Source organism: Somniosus microcephalus, chromosome 4, assembly GCF_052327205.1.
Source record: "Somniosus microcephalus isolate GS21.2 chromosome 4, FLI_Smic_1.0, whole genome shotgun sequence".
Lineage (NCBI taxonomy): Eukaryota > Metazoa > Chordata > Chondrichthyes > Squaliformes > Somniosidae > Somniosus > Somniosus microcephalus.
The window spans coordinates 31,530,190-31,545,712 of record NC_140990.1 but is presented as its reverse complement, the minus strand read 5'-3'; the positions used below and the strand labels follow the sequence as shown (position 1 = coordinate 31,545,712).

Sequence of the window (15,523 nt, the reverse complement as noted above, 5' to 3'; positions counted from 1 at the left end):
TCCCTCTCTCTCTGTCTCAGACAGCACCTAACTCACTGAACCTTCCTCCTCCCTCTCTCTGTCTCAGACAGCACCTAACTCACTGAACCTCCCTCCTCCCTCTCTCTCTGTCTCAGACAGCACCTAACTCACTGAACCTCCTCCCTCTCTCTGTCTCAGACAGCACCTAACTCACTGAACCTCCCTCCTCCCTCTCTCTGTCTCAGACAGCACCTAACTCACTGAACCTCCCTCCTCACTCTCTCTGTCTCAGACAGCACCTAACTCACTGAACCTCCCTCCTCCCTCTCTCTCTCAGACAGCACCTAACTCACTGAACCTCCCTCCTCCCTCTCTCTGTCTCAGACAGCACCTAACTCACTGAACCTCCCTCCTCCCTCTCTGTCTCAGACAGCACCTAACTCACTGAACCTCCCTCCTCCCTCTCTCTGTCTCAGACAGCACCTAACTCACTGAACATCCCTCCTCCCTCTCTCTGTCTCAGACAGCACTTAACTCACTGAACCTCCCTCCTCCCTCTCTCTGTCTCAGACAGCACCTAACTCACTGAACCTCCCTCCTCACTCTCTCTGTCTCAGACAGCACCTAACTCACTGAACCTCCCTCCTCCCTCTCTGTCTCAGACAGCACCTAACTCACTGAACCTCCCTCCTCCCTCTCTCTGTCTCAGACAGCACCTAACTCACTGAACCTCCCTCCTCCCTCTCTGTCTCAGACAGCACCTAACTCACTGAACCTCCCTCCTCACTCTCTCTGTCTCAGACAGCACCGAACTCACTTAAAGCCCTTATATTTTCTAATAACTCTTTGGTGCAAAAGGATTTTTAACTTCCCCTTGTTTGTCCCAGCGATAAGCCCTCTGCCGTCTCCCTCTTTAGTGAATGTGTGAAACCCAAGTATGATCGTTTGTTTTATTCTTTCAAATGAGAATGGAGGTGAATACAATGTTGAGATGAGAAGCCACCGGTGTTGTGGTTCTTGGTGCTGTCAGGGCGAGGCCGCTCTCAGACAGGAAGCCTGTTCATGGTGATAACATCAAACTGATGCCTGATTTCATTCTCAGGCAGCACAACTTCCTGTTTCTCTGCTGCCGGTTCAAACCGCACATCTCACTTCTGGGCAGAAAATAAATCGAGGGGCCACAATCGAGTGGGAACATCTGACAGGGCGGCCTATATCTGGCACAGAGTCGGTGCAGAGCCACACATTGTGGTGACATTTACAAATGAGCCTGTTGTTTGTGTTCAGAGTCTCCATTCCCGGCCAGGACTGTCGGTGTCTGTGGATCAGTCACTGAGCTCCCTCTGATCTCTGAAGCCGGGAGCTGGTAGTTTGAACCCTTTCATTTTATATCAGGACATTGTTCTTTACGCAGCGTGTCTTTGTGATCTGCAATGTATCTGCCTGAAAGTGTGGTGGAAGCAGGTTCAATAATAACTTCAGAAGGAATTGTGCACATACATTATGGAAAAACAATCACTGGGCTATGGGGAAAGAGCGGGGGAGTGGGACGAATTGGAGAACATTGCTGGGCTATGGGGAAAGAGCGGGGGAGTGGGACTAATTGGAGACCATTACTGGGCTATGGGGAAAGAGCGGGGGAGTGGGACTAATTGGAGAGAATTACTGGGCTATGGGGAAAGAGCGGGGGAGTGGGACTAATTGGAGAGTATTACTGGGCTATGGGGAAAGAGCGGGGGAGTGGGACTAATTGGAGAGTATTACTGGGCTATGGGGAAAGAGCGGGGGAGTGGGACTAATTGGAGAGTATTACTGGGCTATGGGGAAAGAGCGGGGGAGTGGGACTAATTGGAGAGTATTACTGGGCTATGGGGAAAGAGCGGGGGAGTGGGACTAATTGGAGAGTATTACTGGGCTATGGGGAAAGAGTGGGGGAGTGGGACTAATTGGAGAGAATTACTGGGCTATGGGGAAAGAGCGGGGGAGTGGGACTAATTGGAGAGTATTACTGGGCTATGGGGAAAGAGCGGGGGAGTGGGACTAATTGGAGAGAATTACTGGGCTATGGGGAAAGAGCGGGGGAGTGGGACTAATTGGAGAGTATTACTGGGCTATGGGGAAAGAGCGGGGGAGTGGGACTAATTGGAGACCATTACTGGGCTATGGGGAAAGAGCGGGGGAGTGGGACTAATTGGAGAGTATTACTGGGCTATGGGGAAAGAGCGGGGGAGTGGGACTAATTGGAGAACATTACTGGGCTATGGGGAAAGAGCGGGGGAGTGGGACTAATTGGAGAACATTACTGGGCTATGGGGAAAGAGCGGGGGAGTGGGACTAATTGGAGAACATTACTGGGCTATGGGGAAAGAGCGGGGGAGTGGGACTAATTGGAGAACATTACTGGGCTATGGGGAAAGAGCGGGGGAGTGGGACTAATTGGAGAGCATTACTGGGCTATGGGGAAAGAGCGGGGGAGTGGGACTAATTGGAGAGTCTTACTGGGCTATGGGGAAAGAGCGGGGGAGTGGGACTAATTGGAGAGCATTACTGGGCTATGGGGAAAGAGCGGGGGAGTGGGACTAATTGGAGAACATTACTGGGCTATGGGGAAAGAGCGGGGGAGTGGGACTAATTGGAGAGAATTACTGGGCTCTGGGGAAAGAGCGAGGGAGTGGGACTAATTGGAGAGAATTACTGGGCTATGGGGAAAGAGCGGGGGAGTGGGACTAATTGGAGAGAATTACTGGGCTATGGGGAAAGAGCGGGGGAGTGGGACTAATTGGAGAACATTACTGGGCTGTGGGGAAAGAGCGGGGGAGTGGGACTAATTGGAGAACATTATTGGGCTATGGGGAAAGAGCGGGGGAGTGGGACTCATTGGAGAGCATTATTGGGCTATGGGGAAAGAGCGGGGGAGTGGGACTCATTGGAGAGCATTACTGGGCTATGGGGAAAGAGCGGGGGAGTGGGACTTTTTGGAGAGAATTACTGGGCTATGGGGAAAGAGCGGGGAGTGGGACTAATTGGAGACCATTACTGGGCTATGGGGAAAGAGCAGGGGGAGTGGGACTAATTGGAGAGAATTACTGGGCTATGGGGAAAGAGCGGGGGAGTGGGACTAATTGGAGAGCATTACTGGGCTATGGGGAAAGAGCGGGGGAGTGGGACTAATTGGAGAGCATTACTGGGATATGGGGAAAGAGCGGGGGAGTGGGACTAATTGGAGAGAATTACTGGGCTATGGGGAAAGAGCGGGGGAGTGGGACTAATTGGAGAGAATTACTGGGCTATGGGGAAAGAGCAGGGGGAGTGGGACTAATTGGAGACCATTACTGGGCTATGGGGAAAGGGCGGGGCAGTGGGACTAATTGGAGAGAATTACTGGGCTATGGGGAAAGAGCGGGGGAGTGGGACTAATTGGAGAGCATTACTGGGCTATGGGGAAAGAGCGGGGGAGTGGGACTAATTGGGGAGCATTACTGGGCTATGGGGAAAGAGCGGGGGAGTGGGACTAATTGGAGAGCATTACTGGGATATGGGGAAAGAGCGGGGGAGTGGGACTAATTGGAGAGAATTACTGGGCTATGGGGAAAGAGCGGGGGAGTGGGACTAATTGGAGAGAATTACTGGGCTATGGGGAAAGAGCAGGGGGAGTGGGACTAATTGGAGACCATTACTGGGATATGGGGAAAGAGCGGGGGTGTGGGACTAATTGGAGAACATTACTGGGCTATGCGGAAAGAGAGGGGGAGAGGGACTAATTGGAGAGCATTACTGGGCTATGGGGAAAGAGCGGGGGAGTGGGACTAATTGGAGAGAATTACTGGGCTATGGGGAAAGAGCGGGGGAGTGGGACTAATTGGAGAGCATTACTGGGCTATGGGGAAAGAGCGGGGGAGTGGGACTAATTGGAGAGAATTACTGGAGTATGGGGAAAGAGCGGGGGAGTGGGACTAATTGGAGAGCATTACTGGGCTATGGGGAAAGAGCGGGCGAGTGGGACTAATTGGAGACCATTACTGGGCTATGGGGAAAGAGCAGGGGGAGTGGGACTAATTGGAGAGAATTACTGGGCTATGGGGAAAGAGCGGGGGAGTGGGACTAATTGGAGAGAATTACTGGGCTATGGGGAAAGAGCGGGGGAGTGGGACTAATTGGAGAGTATTACTGGGCTATGGGGAAAGAGCGGGGGAGTCGGACTAATTGGAGACCATTACTGGGCTATGGGGAAAGAGCAGGGGGAGTGGGACTAATTGGAGAGAATTACTGGGCTATGGGGAAAGAGCGGGGGAGTGGGACTAATTGGAGAGAATTACTGGGCTATGGGGAAAGAGTGGGGGAGTGGGACTAATTGGAGAGCATTACTGGGCTATGGGGAAAGAGCGGGGGAGTGGGACTAACTGGAGACCATTACTGGGCTATGGGGAAAGAGCAGGGGGAGTGGGACTAATTGGAGAGAATTACTGGGCTATGGGGAAAGAGCGGGGGAGTGGAACTAATTGGAGAGGATTACTGGGCTATGGGGAAAGAGCGGGGGAGTGGGACTAATTGGAGAGAATTACTGGGCTATGGGGAAAGAGCAGGGGAGTGGGACTAATTGGAGAGCATTACTGGGCTTTGGGGAAAGAGCGGGTGAGTGGGACTAATTGGAGAACATTACTGGGCTATGGGGAAAGAGCGGGGGAGTGGGACTAATTGGAGAGTATTACTGGGCTATGGGGATAGAGCGGGGGAGTGGGACGAATTGGAGAGAATTACTGGGCTATGGGGATAGAGCGGGGGAGTGGGACTAATTGGTGAGCGTTACTGGGCTATGGGGAAAGAGCGGGGGAGTGGGACTAATTGGAGAGAATTACTGGGCTATGGGGAAAGAGCGGGGGAGTGGGACTAATTGGAGAGAATTACTGGGCTATGGGGAAAGAGCGGGGGAGTGGGGCTAATTGGAGAGCATTTCTGGGCTATGGGGAAAGAGCGGGGGAGTGGGACTAATTGGAGAATATTACTGGGCTATGGGGAAAGAGCGGGGGAGTGGGGCTAATTGGAGAGAATTACTGGGCTATGGGGAAAGAGTGGGGGAGTGGGACTAATTGGAGAGAATTACTGGGTATGGGGAAAGAGCGGGGGAGTGGGACTAATTGGAGAGCATTACTGGGCTATGGGGAAAGAGTGGGGGAGTGGGACTAATTGGAGAGAATTACTGGGTTGTGGGGAAAGAGCGGGGGAGTGGGACTAATTGGAGAGAATTACTGGGTTGTGGGGAAAGAGCGGGGGAGTGGGACTAATTGGAGAGCATTACTGGGCAATGGGGAAAGAGCGGGGGAGTGGGACTAATTGGAGAGAATTACTGGGTTGTGGGGAAAGAGTGGGGGAGTGGGACTAATTGGAGAGCATTACTGGGCTATGGGGAAAGAGCGGGGGAGTGGGACTAATTGGAGAGAATTACTGGGTTGTGGGGAAAGAGCGGGGGAGTGGGACTAATCGGAGAGCATTTCTGGGCTAGGGGAAAGAGCGGGGGAGTGGGACTAATTGGAGAACATTACTGGGCATTGGCGAAAGAGCGGGGGAGTGGGACGAATTGGAGAGCATTACTGGGCTATGGGGAAAGAGCGAGGGAGTGGGACTAATTGGAGAGCATTACTGGGCAATGGGGAAAGAGCGGGGGAGTGGGACTAATTGGAGAGTATTACTGGGCTATGGGGAAAGAGCGGGGGAGTGGAACTAATTGCAGAGAATTACTGGGCTATGGGGAAAGAGCGGGGGAGTGGAACTAATTGGAGAGAATTACTGGGCTATGGGGAAAGAGCGGGGGAGTGGGACTAATTGGAGAGCATTACTGGGTAATGGGGAAAGAGCGGGGGAGTGGGACTAATTGCAGAGAATTACTGGGCTATGGGGAAAGAGCGGGGGAGTGGGACTAATTGGAGAGAATTACTGGGCTATGGGGAAAGAGCGAGGGAGTGGGACTAATTGGAGAGAATTACTGGGCTATGGGGAAAGAGGGGGGAGTGGAACTAATTGGAGAGCATTACTGGGCTATGGGGAAAGAGCGGGGGAGTGGGACTAATTGGAGAACATTACTGGGCTATGGGGAAAGAGCGGGGGAGTGGGACTAATTGGAGAACATTACTGGGCTATGGGGAAAGAGCGGGGGAGTGGGACTAATTGGAGAGCATTACTGGGCTATGGGGAAAGAGCGGGGGAGTGGGACTAATTGGAGAACAGTACTGGGCTATGGGGAAAGAGCGGGGAGTGGGACTAATTGGAGAGAATTACTGGGCTATGGGGAAAGAGCGGGGGAGTGGGACTAATTGGAGAGCATTACTGGGCTATGGGGAAAGAGCGGGGGAGTGGGACTAATTGGAGAACATTACTGGGCTATGGGGAAAGAGCGGGGAAGTGGGACTAATTGGAGAGCATTACTGGGCAATGGGGAAAGAGCGGGGGAGTGGGACTAATTGGAGAGAATTACTGGGCTATGGGGAAAGAGCGGGGGAGTGGGACTAATTGGATAGCATTACTGGGCTATGGGGAAAGAGCGGGGGAGTGGGACTAATTGGAGAGAATTACTGGGCTATGGGGAAAGAGCGGGGGAGTGGGACGAATTGGAGAGAATTACTGGGTTATGGGGAAAGAGCGGGGGAGTGGGACTAACTGGAGAGAATTACTGGGCTATGGGGAAAGAGCGGGGGACTGGGACTAATTGGGGAGAATTACTGGGCTATGGGGAAAGACCGGGGGAGTGGGACTAATTGGAGAGAATTACTGGGCTATGGGGAAAGAGAGGGGGAGTGGGACTAATTGGAGAGAATTACTGGGCTATGGGGAAAGAGCGGGGGAGTGGGACTAATTGGAGAGAATTACTGGGCTATGGGGAAAGAGCGGGGGAGTGGGACTAATTGGATAGCATTACTGGGCTATGGGGAAAGAGCAGGGGAGGGGGACTAATTGGAATTACTGGGCTATGGGGAAAGAGCGGGGGAGTGGGACTAATTGGATAGCATTACTGGGCTATGGGGAAAGAGCGGGGAGTGGGACTAATTGGAGACCATTACTGGGATATGGGGAAAGATCGGGGGTGTGGGACTAATTGGAGAACATTACTGGGCTATGGGGAAAGAGCGGGGGAGTGGGACTAATTGGAGAGCATTACTGGGCTATGGGGAAAGAGCGGGGGAGTGGGACTAATTGGAGAGAATTACTGGGCTATGGGGAAAGAGCGGGGGAGTGGGACTAATTGGAGAGAATTACTGGGCTATGGGGAAAGAGCGGGGGATTGGGACTAATTGGAGACCATTACTGGGCTATGGGGAAAGAGCGGGGGAGTGGGACTAATTGGAGAGAATTACTGGGCTATGGGGAAAGAGCGGGGGAGTGGGACTAATTGGAGAGAATTACTGGGCTATGGGGAAAGAGCGGGGGAGTGGGACTAATTGGAGAGAATTACTGGGCTATGGGGAAAGAGCGGGGGAGTGGGACTAATTGGAGAACATTGCTGGGCTATGGGGAAAGAGCGGGGGAGTGGGATTAATTGGAGAGGATTACTGGGCTATGGGGAAAGAGCGGGGGAGTGGGACTAATTGGAGCACATTACTGGGCTATGGGGAAAGAGCGGGGGAGTGGGACTAATTGGAGAGCATTACTGGGCTATGGGGAAAGAGCGGGGGAGTGGGACTAATTGGAGAGCATTACTGGGCTATGGGGAAAGAGCGGGGGAGTGGGACTAATTGGAGAGCATTACTGGGCTATGGGGAAAGAGCGGGGGAGTGGGACTAATTGGAGAGAATTACTGGGCTATGGGGAAAGAGCAGGGGAGTGGGATTAATTGGAGAGCATTACTGGGCTATGGGGAAAGAGCAGGGGAGTGGGACTAATTGGAGTGCATTACTGGGGTATGGGGAAAGAGCGGGGGAGTGGGACTAATTGGAGAGCATTACTGGGCTATGGGGAAAGAGCGGGGGAGTGGGACTAATTGGAGAGAATTACTGGGCTATGGGGAAAGAGCGGGGGAGTGGGACTAATTGGAGAGCATTACTGGGCTATGGGGAAAGAGCGGGGGAGTGGGACTAATTGGAGAGAATTACTGGGCTATGGGGAAAGAGCGGGGGAGTGGGACTAATTGGAGAGCATTACTGGGCTATGGGGAAAGAGCGGGGGAGTGGGACTAATTGGAGAGCATTACTGGGCTATGGGGAAAGAGCGGGGGATTGGGACTAATTGGAGAGAATTACTGGGCTCTGGGGAAAGAGCGGGGGAGTGGGACTAATTGGAGAACATTACTGGGCTATGGGGAAAGAGCGGGGGAGTGGGACTAATTGGAGAACATTACTGGGCTATGGGGAAAGAGCGGGGGATTGGGACTAATTGGAGAGAATTACTGGGCAATGGGGAAAGAGAGGGGGAGAGGGACTAATTGGAGAGAATTACTGGGCTGTGGGGAAAGAGCGGGGAGTGGGACTAATTGGAGAGAATTACTGGGCTATGGGGAAAGAGCGGGGGAGTGGGACTAATTGGAGAGAATTACTGGGCTATGGGGAAAGAGCGGGGGAGTGGGACTAATTGGGGAGCATTACTGGGCTATGGGAAAGAGCGGAGGAGTGGGACTAATTGGAGAGCATTTCTGGGCTATGGGGAAAGAGCGGGGGAGTGGGACTAATCGGAGAGCATTACTGGGCTATGGGGAAAGAGCGGGGGAGTGGGACTAATTGGGGAGCATTACTGGGCTATGGGGAAAGAGCAGAGGAGTGGGACTAATTGGAGAGCATTTCTGGGCTATGGGGAAAGAGCGGGGGAGTGGGACTAATTGGAGAGAATTACTGGGCTATGGGGAAAGTGCGGGGGAGTGGGACTAATTGGAGAGAATTACTGGGCTATGGGGAAAGAGCGGGGGATTGGGACTAATTGGAGACCATTACTGGGCTATGGGGAAAGAGCGGGGGAGTGGGACTAATTGGAGAGAATTACTGGGCTATGGGGAAAGAGCGGGGGAGTGGGACTAATTGGAGAGTATTACTGGGCTATGGGGAAAGAGCGGGGGAGTCGGTCTAATTGGAGACCATTACTGGGCTATGGGGAAAGAGCAGGGGGAGTGGGACTAATTGGAGAGAATTACTGGGCTATGGGGAAAGAGCGGGGGAGTGGGACTAATTGGAGAGAATTACTGGGCTATGGGGAAAGAGTGGGGAGTGGGACTAATTGGAGAGCATTACTGGGCTATGGGGAAAGAGCGGGGGAGTGGGACTAACTGGAGACCATTACTGGGCTATGGGGAAAGAGCAGGGGGAGTGGGACTAATTGGAGAGAATTACTGGGCTATGGGGAAAGAGCGGGGGAGTGGAACTAATTGGAGAGGATTACTGGGCTATGGGGAAAGAGCGGGGGAGTGGGACTAATTGGAGAGAATTACTGGGCTATGGGGAAAGAGCAGGGGAGTGGGACTAATTGGAGAGCATTACTGGGCTTTGGGGAAAGAGCGGGTGAGTGGGACTAATTGGAGAACATTACTGGGCTATGGGGAAAGAGCGGGGAGTGGGACTAATTGGAGAGTATTACTGGGCTATGGGGATAGAGCGGGGGAGTGGGACGAATTGGAGAGAATTACTGGGCTATGGGGATAGAGCGGGGGAGTGGGACTAATTGGTGAGCGTTACTGGGCTATGGGGAAAGAGCGGGGGAGTGGGACTAATTGGAGAGAATTACTGGGCTATGGGGAAAGAGTGGGGGAGTGGGAATAATTGGAGAGCATTACTGGGCTATGGGGAAAGAGCGGGGGAGTGGGACTAATTGGAGAGAATTACTGGGCTATGGGAAAGAGCGGGGGAGTGGGACTAATTGGAGAGAATTACTGGGCTATGGGAAAGAGCGGGGGAGTGGGGCTAATTGGAGAGCATTTCTGGGCTATGGGGAAAGAGCGGGGGAGTGGGACTAATTGGAGAATATTACTGGGCTATGGGGAAAGAGCGGGGGAGTGGGGCTAATTGGAGAGAATTACTGGGCTATGGGGAAAGAGTGGGGGAGTGGGACTAATTGGAGAGAATTACTGGGTATGGGGAAAGAGCGGGGGAGTGGGACTAATTGGAGAGCATTACTGGGCTATGGGGAAAGAGTGGGGGAGTGGGACTAATTGGAGAGAATTACTGGGTTGTGGGGAAAGAGCGGGGGAGTGGGACTAATTGGAGAGAATTACTGGGTTGTGGGGAAAGAGCGGGGGAGTGGGACTAATTGGAGAGCATTACTGGGCAATGGGGAAAGAGCGGGGGAGTGGGACTAATTGGAGAGAATTACTGGGTTGTGGGGAAAGAGTGGGGGAGTGGGACTAATTGGAGAGCATTACTGGGCTATGGGGAAAGAGCGGGGGAGTGGGACTAATTGGAGAGAATTACTGGGTTGTGGGGAAAGAGCGGGGGAGTGGGACTAATCGGAGAGCATTTCTGGGCTAGGGGAAAGAGCGGGGGAGTGGGACTAATTGGAGAACATTACTGGGCATTGGCGAAAGAGCGGGGGAGTGGGACGAATTGGAGAGCATTACTGGGCTATGGGGAAAGAGCGAGGGAGTGGGACTAATTGGAGAGCATTACTGGGCAATGGGGAAAGAGCGGGGGAGTGGGACTAATTGGAGAGTATTACTGGGCTATGGGGAAAGAGCGGGGGAGTGGAACTAATTGCAGAGAATTACTGGGCTTTGGGGAAAGAGCGGGGGAGTGGAACTAATTGGAGAGAATTACTGGGCTATGGGGAAAGAGCGGGGGAGTGGGACTAATTGGAGAGCATTACTGGGCAATGGGGAAAGAGCGGGGGAGTGGGACTAATTGCAGAGAATTACTGGGCTATGGGGAAAGAGCGGGGGAGTGGGACTAATTGGAGAGAATTACTGGGCTATGGGGAAAGAGCGAGGGAGTGGGACTAATTGGAGAGAATTACTGGGCTATGGGGAAAGAGGGGGGAGTGGAACTAATTGGAGAGCATTACTGGGCTATGGGGAAAGAGCGGGGGAGTGGGACTAATTGGAGAACATTACTGGGCTATGGGGAAAGAGCGGGGGAGTGGGACTAATTGGAGAACATTACTGGGCTATGGGGAAAGAGCGGGGGAGTGGGACTAATTGGAGAGCATTACTGGGCTATGGGGAAAGAGCGGGGGAGTGGGACTAATTGGAGAACAGTACTGGGCTATGGGGAAAGAGCGGGGAGTGGGACTAATTGGAGAGAATTACTGGGCTATGGGGAAAGAGCGGGGGAGTGGGACTAATTGGAGAGCATTACTGGGCAATGGGGAAAGAGCGGGGGAGTGGGACTAATTGGAGAGAATTACTGGGCTATGGGGAAAGAGCGGGGGAGTGGGACTAATTGGATAGCATTACTGGGCTATGGGGAAAGAGCGGGGGAGTGGGACTAATTGGAGAGAATTACTGGGCTATGGGGAAAGAGCGGGGGAGTGGGACGAATTGGAGAGAATTACTGGGTTATGGGGAAAGAGCGGGGGAGTGGGACTAACTGGAGAGAATTACTGGGCTATGGGGAAAGAGCGGGGGACTGGGACTAATTGGGGAGAATTACTGGGCTATGGGGAAAGAGCGGGGGAGTGGGACTAATTGGAGAGAATTACTGGGCTATGGGGAAAGAGAGGGGGAGTGGGACTAATTGGAGAGAATTACTGGGCTATGGGGAAAGAGCGGGGGAGTGGGACTAATTGGAGAGAATTACTGGGCTATGGGGAAAGAGCGGGGGAGTGGGACTAATTGGATAGCATTACTGGGCTATGGGGAAAGAGCAGGGGAGGGGGACTAATTGGAATTACTGGGCTATGGGGAAAGAGCGGGGGAGTGGGACTAATTGGATAGCATTACTGGGCTATGGGGAAAGAGCGGGGAGTGGGACTAATTGGAGACCATTACTGGGATATGGGGAAAGATCGGGGGTGTGGGACTAATTGGAGAACATTACTGGGCTATGGGGAAAGAGCGGGGGAGTGGGACTAATTGGAGAGCATTACTGGGCTATGGGGAAAGAGCGGGGGAGTGGGACTAATTGGAGAGAATTACTGGGCTATGGGGAAAGAGCGGGGGAGTGGGACTAATTGGAGAGAATTACTGGGCTATGGGGAAAGAGCGGGGGATTGGGACTAATTGGAGACCATTACTGGGCTATGGGGAAAGAGCGGGGGAGTGGGACTAATTGGAGAGAATTACTGGGCTATGGGGAAAGAGCGGGGGAGTGGGACTAATTGGAGAGAATTACTGGGCTATGGGGAAAGAGCGGGGGAGTGGGACTAATTGGAGAGAATTACTGGGCTATGGGGAAAGAGCGGGGGAGTGGGACTAATTGGAGAACATTGCTGGGCTATGGGGAAAGAGCGGGGGAGTGGGATTAATTGGAGAGGATTACTGGGCTATGGGGAAAGAGCGGGGGAGTGGGACTAATTGGAGCACATTACTGGGCTATGGGGAAAGAGCGGGGGAGTGGGACTAATTGGAGAGCATTACTGGGCTATGGGGAAAGAGCGGGGGAGTGGGACTAATTGGAGAGCATTACTGGGCTATGGGGAAAGAGCGGGGGAGTGGGACTAATTGGAGAGCATTACTGGGCTATGGGGAAAGAGCGGGGGAGTGGGACTAATTGGAGAGAATTACTGGGCTATGGGGAAAGAGCAGGGGAGTGGGATTAATTGGAGAGCATTACTGGGCTATGGGGAAAGAGCAGGGGAGTGGGACTAATTGGAGTGCATTACTGGGGTATGGGGAAAGAGCGGGGGAGTGGGACTAATTGGAGAGCATTACTGGGCTATGGGGAAAGAGCGGGGGAGTGGGACTAATTGGAGAGAATTACTGGGCTATGGGGAAAGAGCGGGGGAGTGGGACTAATTGGAGAGCATTACTGGGCTATGGGGAAAGAGCGGGGGAGTGGGACTAATTGGAGAGAATTACTGGGCTATGGGGAAAGAGCGGGGGAGTGGGACTAATTGGAGAGCATTACTGGGCTATGGGGAAAGAGCGGGGGAGTGGGACTAATTGGAGAGCATTACTGGGCTATGGGGAAAGAGCGGGGGATTGGGACTAATTGGAGAGAATTACTGGGCTCTGGGGAAAGAGCGGGGGAGTGGGACTAATTGGAGAACATTACTGGGCTATGGGGAAAGAGCGGGGGAGTGGGACTAATTGGAGAACATTACTGGGCTATGGGGAAAGAGCGGGGGATTGGGACTAATTGGAGAGAATTACTGGGCAATGGGGAAAGAGAGGGGGAGAGGGACTAATTGGAGAGAATTACTGGGCTGTGGGGAAAGAGCGGGGAGTGGGACTAATTGGAGAGAATTACTGGGCTATGGGGAAAGAGCGGGGGAGTGGGACTAATTGGAGAGAATTACTGGGCTATGGGGAAAGAGCGGGGGAGTGGGACTAATTGGAGAGCATTTCTGGGCTATGGGGAAAGAGCGGGGGAGTGGGACTAATCGGAGAGCATTACTAGGCTATGGGGAAAGAGCGGGGGAGTGGGACTAATTGGGGAGCATTACTGGGCTATGGGGAAAGAGCAGAGGAGTGGGACTAATTGGAGAGCATTTCTGGGCTATGGGGAAAGAGCGGGGGTGTGGGACTAATTGGAGAGAATTACTGGGCTATGGGGAAAGTGCGGGGGAGTGGGACTAATTGGAGAGAATTACTGGGCTATGGGGAAAGAGCGGGGGATTGGGACTAATTGGAGACCATTACTGGGCTATGGGGAAAGAGCGGGGGAGTGGGACTAATTGGAGAGAATTACTGGGCTATGGGGAAAGAGCGGGGGAGTGGGACTAATTGGAGAGAATTACTGGGCTATGGGGAAAGAGCGGGGGAGTGGGACTAATTGGAGCACATTACTGGGCTATGGGGAAAGAGCGGGGGAGTGGGACTAATTGGAGAACATTGCTGGGCTATGGGGAAAGAGCGGGGGAGTGGGATTAATTGGAGAGGATTACTGGGCTATGGGGAAAGAGCGGGGGAGTGGGACTAATTGGAGCACATTACTGGGCTATGGGGAAAGAGCGGGGGAGTGGGACTAATTGGAGAGCATTACTGGGCTATGGGGAAAGAGCGGGGGAGTGGGACTAATTGGAGAGCATTACTGGGCTATGGGGAAAGAGCGGGGGAGTGGGACTAATTGGAGAGCATTACTGGGCTATGGGGAAAGAGCGGGGGAGTGGGACTAATTGGAGAGAATTACTGGGCTATGGGGAAAGAGCAGGGGAGTGGGATTAATTGGAGAGCATTACTGGGCTATGGGGAAAGAGCAGGGGAGTGGGACTAATTGGAGTGCATTACTGGGGTATGGGGAAAGAGCGGGGGAGTGGGACTAATTGGAGAGCATTACTGGGCTATGGGGAAAGAGCGGGGGAGTGGGACTAATTGGAGAGAATTACTGGGCTATGGGGAAAGAGCGGGGGAGTGGGACTAATTGGAGAGCATTACTGGGCTATGGGGAAAGAGCGGGGGAGTGGGACTAATTGGAGAGAATTACTGGGCTATGGGGAAAGAGCGGGGGAGTGGGACTAATTGGAGAGCATTACTGGGCTATGGGGAAAGAGCGGGGGAGTGGGACTAATTGGAGAGCATTACTGGGCTATGGGGAAAGAGCGGGGGATTGGGACTAATTGGAGAGAATTACTGGGCTCTGGGGAAAGAGCGGGGGAGTGGGACTAATTGGAGAACATTACTGGGCTATGGGGAAAGAGCGGGGGAGTGGGACTAATTGGAGAACATTACTGGGCTATGGGGAAAGAGCGGGGGATTGGGACTAATTGGAGAGAATTACTGGGCTATGGGGAAAGAGAGGGGGAGAGGGACTAATTGGAGAGAATTACTGGGCTGTGGGGAAAGAGCGGGGAGTGGGACTAATTGGAGAGAATTACTGGGCTATGGGGAAAGAGCGGGGGAGTGGGACTAATTGGAGAGAATTACTGGGCTATGGGGAAAGAGCGGGGGAGTGGGACTAATTGGGGAGCATTACTGGGCTATGGGGAAAGAGCGGAGGAGTGGGACTAACTGGAGAGCATTTCTGGGCTATGGGGAAAGAGCGGGGGAGTGGGACTAATCGGAGAGCATTACTAGGCTATGGGGAAAGAGCGGGGGAGTGGGACTAATTGGGGAGCATTACTGGGCTATGGGAAAGAGCAGAGGAGTGGGACTAATTGGAGAGCATTTCTGGGCTATGGGGAAAGAGCGGGGGAGTGGGACTAATTGGAGAGAATTACTGGGCTATGGGGAAAGAGCGGGGGAGTGGGACTAATTGGAGAGAATTACTGGGCTATGGGGAAAGAGCGGGGGATTGGGACTAATTGGAGACCATTACTGGGCTATGGGGAAAGAGCGGGGGAGTGGGACTAATTGGAGCACATTACTGGGCTATGGGGAAAGAGCGGGGGAGTGGGACTAATTGGAGAGAATTACTGGGCTATGGGGAAAGAGCGGGGGATTGGGACTAATTGGAGACCATTACTGGGCTATGGGGAAAGAGCGGGGGAGTGGGACTAATTGGAGCACATTACTGGGCTATGGGGAAAGAGCGGGGGAGTGGGACTAATTGGAGAGCATTTC

The 15,523-nt window shown here is 53.3% G+C and overlaps 1 long non-coding RNA gene across 1 annotated transcript in view; it reads right to left on the bottom strand.

The window, feature by feature from the left end:
- Positions 1-897: 897 nt before the first annotated feature.
- LOC147118553 (uncharacterized) overlaps positions 898-15,523 on the bottom strand; it is a 72,811-nt gene continuing 58,185 nt past the window's right edge. The window contains exon 2 of the long non-coding RNA XR_015077820.1: positions 898-1,404. This is a non-coding gene — a long non-coding RNA (uncharacterized LOC147118553). The remainder of the gene's footprint in view (positions 1,405-15,523) is intronic.